We start from the raw sequence: 7,084 nt of genomic DNA on the forward strand, positions 1-7,084 counted from the left end.
TATGATGAAAGAATCTTAAGGTTAGTAGGTGTCATGAAGTTACCATGCATGTTTACTTCAAATTTTTTGCCTTAAAATGCTAAGTGATGGCTCGACTTGTGATGTGTTACTTTGCTTGTCTTTATAATTGGTTTTCATGCTTAAGGAATTGTAAATGAACCTTATATGTTGATAATCACTAGGTTTTAGTGTATTCTAAGACTTTCCTTGGTTGGTTGTTGATTGTTTTTGGCGTAATGAAGGGAGTTTAGGTGGAAGGAATCGCATTAGTCTTAGTAGGGCAGAATTTTGTACTAGAAGTTTAGGTTATTTTAGATGAGTTTTAGTAAGGCCTTGGTAGGCCTAAACTCAGGGGCGTTGGGACTTGGTTTATACTTGAGTCCAGTTGCTTTAGAATCAATAAAATCTTGCATTTGGTTAGGTGCACACACACAAACCCGAGAGCAGCTCAGAACAGGGCATATTTGAGTAAACTTGACTTCTGATTGATTATCATCATGTCATAGATTAGGCCTTCATGGGGTCTTGGTCTAAACATATATAATTAATTTTTAGGAAGCTTAACAAGTCATTAAAACTAGAAATTCAACTAGATAAATTAGTTTTAAGTAAAATCAGGGTAGTTTTCAAATCAGGGGAGGCAGTTTTGTGTCAACTTCCACTTAAGGCCTAGGGAGGCCTGAGTGAGGCCTTTGCGACATTCCAACTTTTAGAGTCATTTTAGAGTCTTAATAACCTTTGAGAGTTGGTTTGGATTGAATTCCCGAGGTGGAGATACCTTATTTCCACCAAAAACACCCGAGAGTCACCATTAAAGTTGCCTTTGGAAACTTTAGAGAAGTGCATTGCATTTGTGTGTCTTTTAAGTGAGTCCTTGATGTCAAACCAATTTTTAAAGTTAGCTTAAAGTCATAAGAAGTCATAGGAGTCAGAATATAGCAAAGGCCCAGGGTAGAACTTCATATTTTTACCAAGGCACACAATTGGTGCTAAGGTGTAAATTTGATAAGTTAAGTAGTGTGCATTGCACTTGGGAGTTATTTGAAGTGAGGCACAAGTGTGCCTTACTAAATCTAGGTTGAATTGAGGTCTGTAAAGGAGAATTAGGAGTATTGATCATGATATTTGTATGTTATATTGTTAATTGCTTAAGTGACTAAGGTAGTAAATAAAGTCTAGGTATGTACTATTAATTAAGTGATAAAATGACATGCCGTTTATTTCTATGTGTTATGGGGATTATATGATGCATATATTACTTTTAATTAGTAGAGTTCAAGTGTGTATATATATATGTATATATGTGTGTATATATACTTGTAATGTACGCGTAAGGGTAGTTAGTAAGGGTTGTGATGAGGATACTACTTATTATAGGTTCAAGTAGGAGGCCAGGAAAGGAGCCCATAGACGATTCCATACCAGTGCTCAGCAAGCGTAGTCCAGGAAAGTGAACTCTCGACTTAACTCTATAATTCTGTTTCTTGTGATTTAATACCCTGTGAATGCATGACTACAATTTTAATAGAATTAAATAGTCCCTGACATCACCTAATGATTAGATCTTGGATTTAGTTAACCACTTTCATACTTGAATTGACCCCTTTTCATCACATATTACCTCATACCCTCATGGACACCCTACAATAGTCCCTTAATATATCATGTGAACCCTAAACAACCTTACAAATTCGAATTATTTCTTTGGGAACCCTGATCTTAATAACATTCCCTCAATTTTAGAAAACTTGTCACTTGAACCTTGACAATACCAACCATTGTTATATTGTCCTTGATCAAGAACCCGACTGAGGTTCTAGTCATTATTAAAATATCAGTAGCAGGGATCCTGATGGTTTTATATGGCCAATGTATGTCGAGGATCCTCAATAGTTATGAATCACTTGTTATGTGGTTCAGAGCTTTGATGTGGGCTGATCACCCCTCATCGCTCAAAGTGCCGTGAGATTTCCAATTCCATTCACTTATTAAAAACTTGATCTTTTATTTGAGATTTCATATTGTTGATTATCTTCTGTTATCATTTTATTGAGTATATGATGCATTGTTATTCACTGTTACTCACTTGTTGAGCGTTTTGCTCATTAATTTTGTTATTAATGTTATCCCTTCAGTGAAACCCGAAGATGGTTCATTTCAAGCAAACTGCGTGTAAGACTTCTGGAGATTCGGGGTATGCCTACCGTCAGATGTTGGAGCAGGTGGGAAACTAGTATTTCCCTAATGTTTATAAACTTTGGGTTTAAAAAAATTTGGTAGTAATTTGACTGAAGATATTTTGGTCTGTAATAATAAAGATGTTAGATGTTTTTCAAACTCATTCATGTGGGTCCAGGCATTGTGGTTAAGGCTTGTAGCTTTAATATTCGATCTATTCTATAGTACTTTATTGTTTAACTAAAGTTATGCATATTTATGCTAGTTAGTAGTATGGGTCCGTGCCAAGTTGGTACAGAGCCACAGGTTTGAGTCACTGAACGACATAGGATAAATGAATATAAGATAGGAATTTAGAGAATAGGATGAACTTAGATCATTTGGGTTTTGGGACGTTAGAATCTATAGGTTTTCTGACCCTTTTATTTATAACCGCGTATATATATGTATAACTGTTTGAAAAGAATCATCCTCATCGACTCCCGAATTCCCTACTACTGTGCCATTCCCTCTTTACGAGCAGATGGTAAGGATGGTTGATCGACTAGAGGGCGAGAACGCGAATCTTCGACATAGGGTGGACCAGTTGTACCGCGAGAACTTTAATGATGAGCCCAACCGACCCCGACTGATAGCCAGGCTTGAGGAGATCATCCAGATTGCTGAGGACCGATTGGCATTGATGATTCCGCACCATGAGAGAGAGAGAGAGAGTCAGATCACTCTTACCGCCATTGTTGATGAGCTTCGCCGAGTGATTAGCCGTCTTCGTGCCCCTGTTACCCAACCACCCTCTTAGACTACCATATAGTCAACTTGTTCCCAGTATTTTTGTTGATTAGTACATTGATTTCCATATTGTACCTTGTACCCGGATAGTTTCAGGAAGACTTTATTTGCACTTTATTTCCTGTTCATACCTTATTCGCACTTTTCATTCGAACTAATGTTAAATTTTCACTTTGATTATGTCTATAATATTGCCATCTTATTACCATGCTATATACTTGCTTAGATAGAATTTTGTTGTTTAAATTCTGTTGATCCCTTTAGAACTTGATCATGTTTAATATTTCCCTAAGATATCCCTTGAATAAGACCTTATTACTTAATATTTACCCTTATTATAACTTGTGTATGCAAAATTTGAACTGTGAATAAACCTTTCTTGTCTATATTCAGAAACTTGTCTCCTCATAGAGCTCACAACACCAATAATAGGGATCATGAAGATCCACCACCCAACTTGGCTCAACTTATACAAATACTTCATCAACAATCTGTTGCCCTTGCTCAACAACAATAACTCCTTCAGCAAAATTTCAATAACAACAACCACCTCCACCACCACCAACCCTTCCACTTTCAAATCATTCCAAGCTGTGAACTTACCGGAGTTTTGTGGAACTCCAGACCCTGTAGAAGCCCAATCTTGGCTTAAAGAAATGGAGAAAGCTTTCATGCTAATTGATGTAAGTGAAGAAAAGAAGGTCGACTATGCATCTTATTTTCTGAAATGCGAACCGAACTATTGGTGGGAGTCAGCCCGTGCTTTAGAAGAAGAAGAAGTTATCACTTGGGGTAGATTTAAGAAGATTTTCTTAGACAAGTATTTCCCGAGGTATATGCAGACTCAAATGGAAATGAAGTTCTTCGAATTGAAACAAGAAGGAATGACTATAGGAGAGTATGAGAAGAAATTCACTGAATTGGCTAGGTTTGTTGGAGATTATGTGGACACGGATGTAAAGAGAGTGAAGAGGTTTCAACGGGGATTGAAGCCTTGGCTATAGAGCAGAGTGGCTACTTTTGAATTGGCCACATATACTGAAGTGGTCTAGAAGGCAATGGTAATTGAAGGAGAAAGCGATCAAAACTTGAAGGAGAAAGAGAGTAAGAAAAGAAAGTTTGGAAGCAATGGTGAAGGATCGGCTCGAGGGAGCCAAAGTGGCAAGAATTTCAAGAAGTTTGGATTCCAGAACCAGGGAGGACCCCGAAGCTTTAAGAAGGGTGATAATAAGAGTCAAAAGAATATGATTCAAGGGCCAAGTGGACAAAGATCCCAGCAAGCAACAAATCCGGAGTGTAAATTCTGTAACAAGAGACACATAGATAACTGCAATAAGGCTGACATTGTTTGTTACAAGTGCAATTCGAAAGGTCATTATGCGAATGAGTGCCATAACTCGAAGCCTCCTGTTACATGCTTCAAGTGTGGAAAGACCGGTCATATGTCTAGGGATTGCAAGACCCCCGGAAACAACAAGTTGATGGAATTGACGGCCGCCCCTTACAATCAAGCAATGACATCTTCTGTTCCAACTCTTCAACTACCTTCAAATCAACCTTTTGAATATGAAACTCCAGTGTTCCCTCCATCATATCCTTCTCAGGCAAGGACATTCAACATGAATATCAAAGATTCTGTTCAGAGTTCTGAAGTTATGGCATGTACGCTTTCTGTCAACAACATCAATGCTAAAGTGCTATTTGATTCCAGAGCTACTAGATCTTTCATATCTGAATGTTTTGTTGGAAAGTTGAATTGTGAAATTCAACCATTAATTGAACCTCTATCTATCATTGTGGCTAATTAAGAACAAGTATTTGTTAAAAGTATTTGCCCTCGGTGTAAAGTAGAGATTTCAGGCTATAGTTTACCTGCTTCCCTTATACCTTTTCAACTAGGAGAATTTGATGTTATATTAGGAATGGATTGGTTAGCAGAACATGGTGCTCAAATAGATTGTATGAAGAAGAAAGTGATTCTTAAGTCCCCTCAAGGAAAGAAAGTAGAGTTTATAAGGTAGAAACAGGTTAAAACATTTTTGACAATGATTCAAGCTAAAAAGTTGTTAAGACAAGGGTGTGAAGGGTATTTGGCTCATGTAATGGATATATCTAAGGAGACGCCGAATATAGATGGTATCCCGATAGTTAACGAATTTCCCGATGTATTTCCTGACGAACTTCCTGGATTGCAACCTAATCGTCAAATTGAGTTTTCCATCTACTTAGCGCCCAACGTGGAACCTGTATCGAAGGTACCTTATCATATGGCACTAGTAGAAATGAAGGAATTGGCCAAGCAACTACAAGAGTTATTGGATAAAGGAGTTATAAGGCCGAGTGTATGTCCGTGGGGTGCTCCAGTTCTGTTTATGAAAAAGAAGGATGGAAGTATGAGACTGTGCATCGACTATAGAGAGTTGAACAAATTGACAATTAAGAATAGGTACCCTTTACCTCATATTGATGATTTGTTTGATCAACTTAAGGGAGTAGCTTACTTCTCGAAGATTGACTTACGATCGGGATATCATCAGTTGAAGATTAAGCCAGAAGATATACCAAAGACTGCTTTCAGAACCAGATACGGACATTACGAGTTTCTAGTTATGGCATTCAGATTGACAAATGTGCCAGCCACCTTTATGGATTTGATGAACCGAGTATTCAAGGAGTATTTGGACAAGTTTGTCATTGTGTTTATTGATGATATTCTAATATACTCAAAGACCGAGGAAGAACATGCTGAACATCCGAGAATAGCTTTGGAGACTTTACGAAATGAGAAGTTATATGCCAAGTTTTTGAAGTGTGAATTCTGGTTGCGAGAAGTTCAGTTTCTAGGACATATTGTCGAAAGTGAAGGTATTCGAGTTGATCCAGCAAAGGTAGAAGCTGCAATGAATTGGGAAAGGCCAAAGACCCCGACTGAAGTTAAAGTTTCATGGGATTGGCCGGATATTATCAAAGATTTGTGAAGGATTTCTCAAAGATTATAGTACCATTGACAAAATTGACCCAAAAAAAATGAAAAGTTTGAATGGACGGAGAGTTGTGAAAAGAGTTTTCAGGAATTGAAGCAGAAGTTAGTCACCGCTCCAGTATTAGTACTTCCAGATGATCAAGGAGACTTTGTAATATTCAGCAATGTATCACACAAAGGATTGGGATGTATTTTAATGCAACACGGGAAGGTGATAGCCTATGCGTCAAGACAACTTAAGCCTCACGAGCAAAGGTACCCAACTCATGATTTGGAATTGGCCACAATTGTATTTGCTTTGAAGCTGTGGAGACATTACCTATATGGAGAGAAATGCGAGATATATACAGATCACAAGAGCCTGAAATACATTTTCACTCAAAAGGAATTAAACATGAGGCAACGAAGATGGTTGGAGTTGATTAAGGACTACGATTGCACGATCAATTATCATTCCGGGAAAGCGAATGTGGTAGCGGATGCTTTAAGTCGCAAGGAGAGATTGAATATGTGGACTATGGCCCAAGAGTTATTGAAGGAATTTGAGAAAATAGGAATTGAGATTCAAGTTCCAAGTGCACCTACAAAAATGATTTGTATGATGACATTTCAACCAGAATTATTACAAAAGATTAAGAAGTGCCAAGAAGAAGTGATAAATCAAAGGATGAATGAGTTGACCGGAGAAGAGATTTACAGTCAAAAAGACAACCAAGGAATTCTAAGATTCTCCTCAAGAATTTGGATACCAAATATGGAAGAATTGAAGAATGAGATTTTGAAGGATGCTCACAACTCAGAATTTTCTATTCACCCGGGAAGCACAAAAATGTACCAAGATTTGAAACAGAACTTTTGGTGGCCGAATATGAAGAAGGAGATTGTACAATGGATTAGTAGATGTTACACTTGCCAGAGGGTAAAGCCGAACATCAGAGACCAAGTGGGCTAATTCAACCCTTAGAGATACCTGAATGGAAGTGGGAGCACATTACAAAGGACTTTATAGTTGGATTACCAAGGTTAAAATCTAATCACGACGTTATTTGGGTAATAACTGATCGATTGACTAAGTCGGCTCATTTTCTACCGATCAACGAGAGATTCTTAATGGAAAAGCTGATTCATATGTAT

The sequence above is a fragment of the Apium graveolens genome, chromosome 6, assembly GCF_009905375.1.
Source record: "Apium graveolens cultivar Ventura chromosome 6, ASM990537v1, whole genome shotgun sequence".
Lineage (NCBI taxonomy): Eukaryota > Viridiplantae > Streptophyta > Magnoliopsida > Apiales > Apiaceae > Apium > Apium graveolens.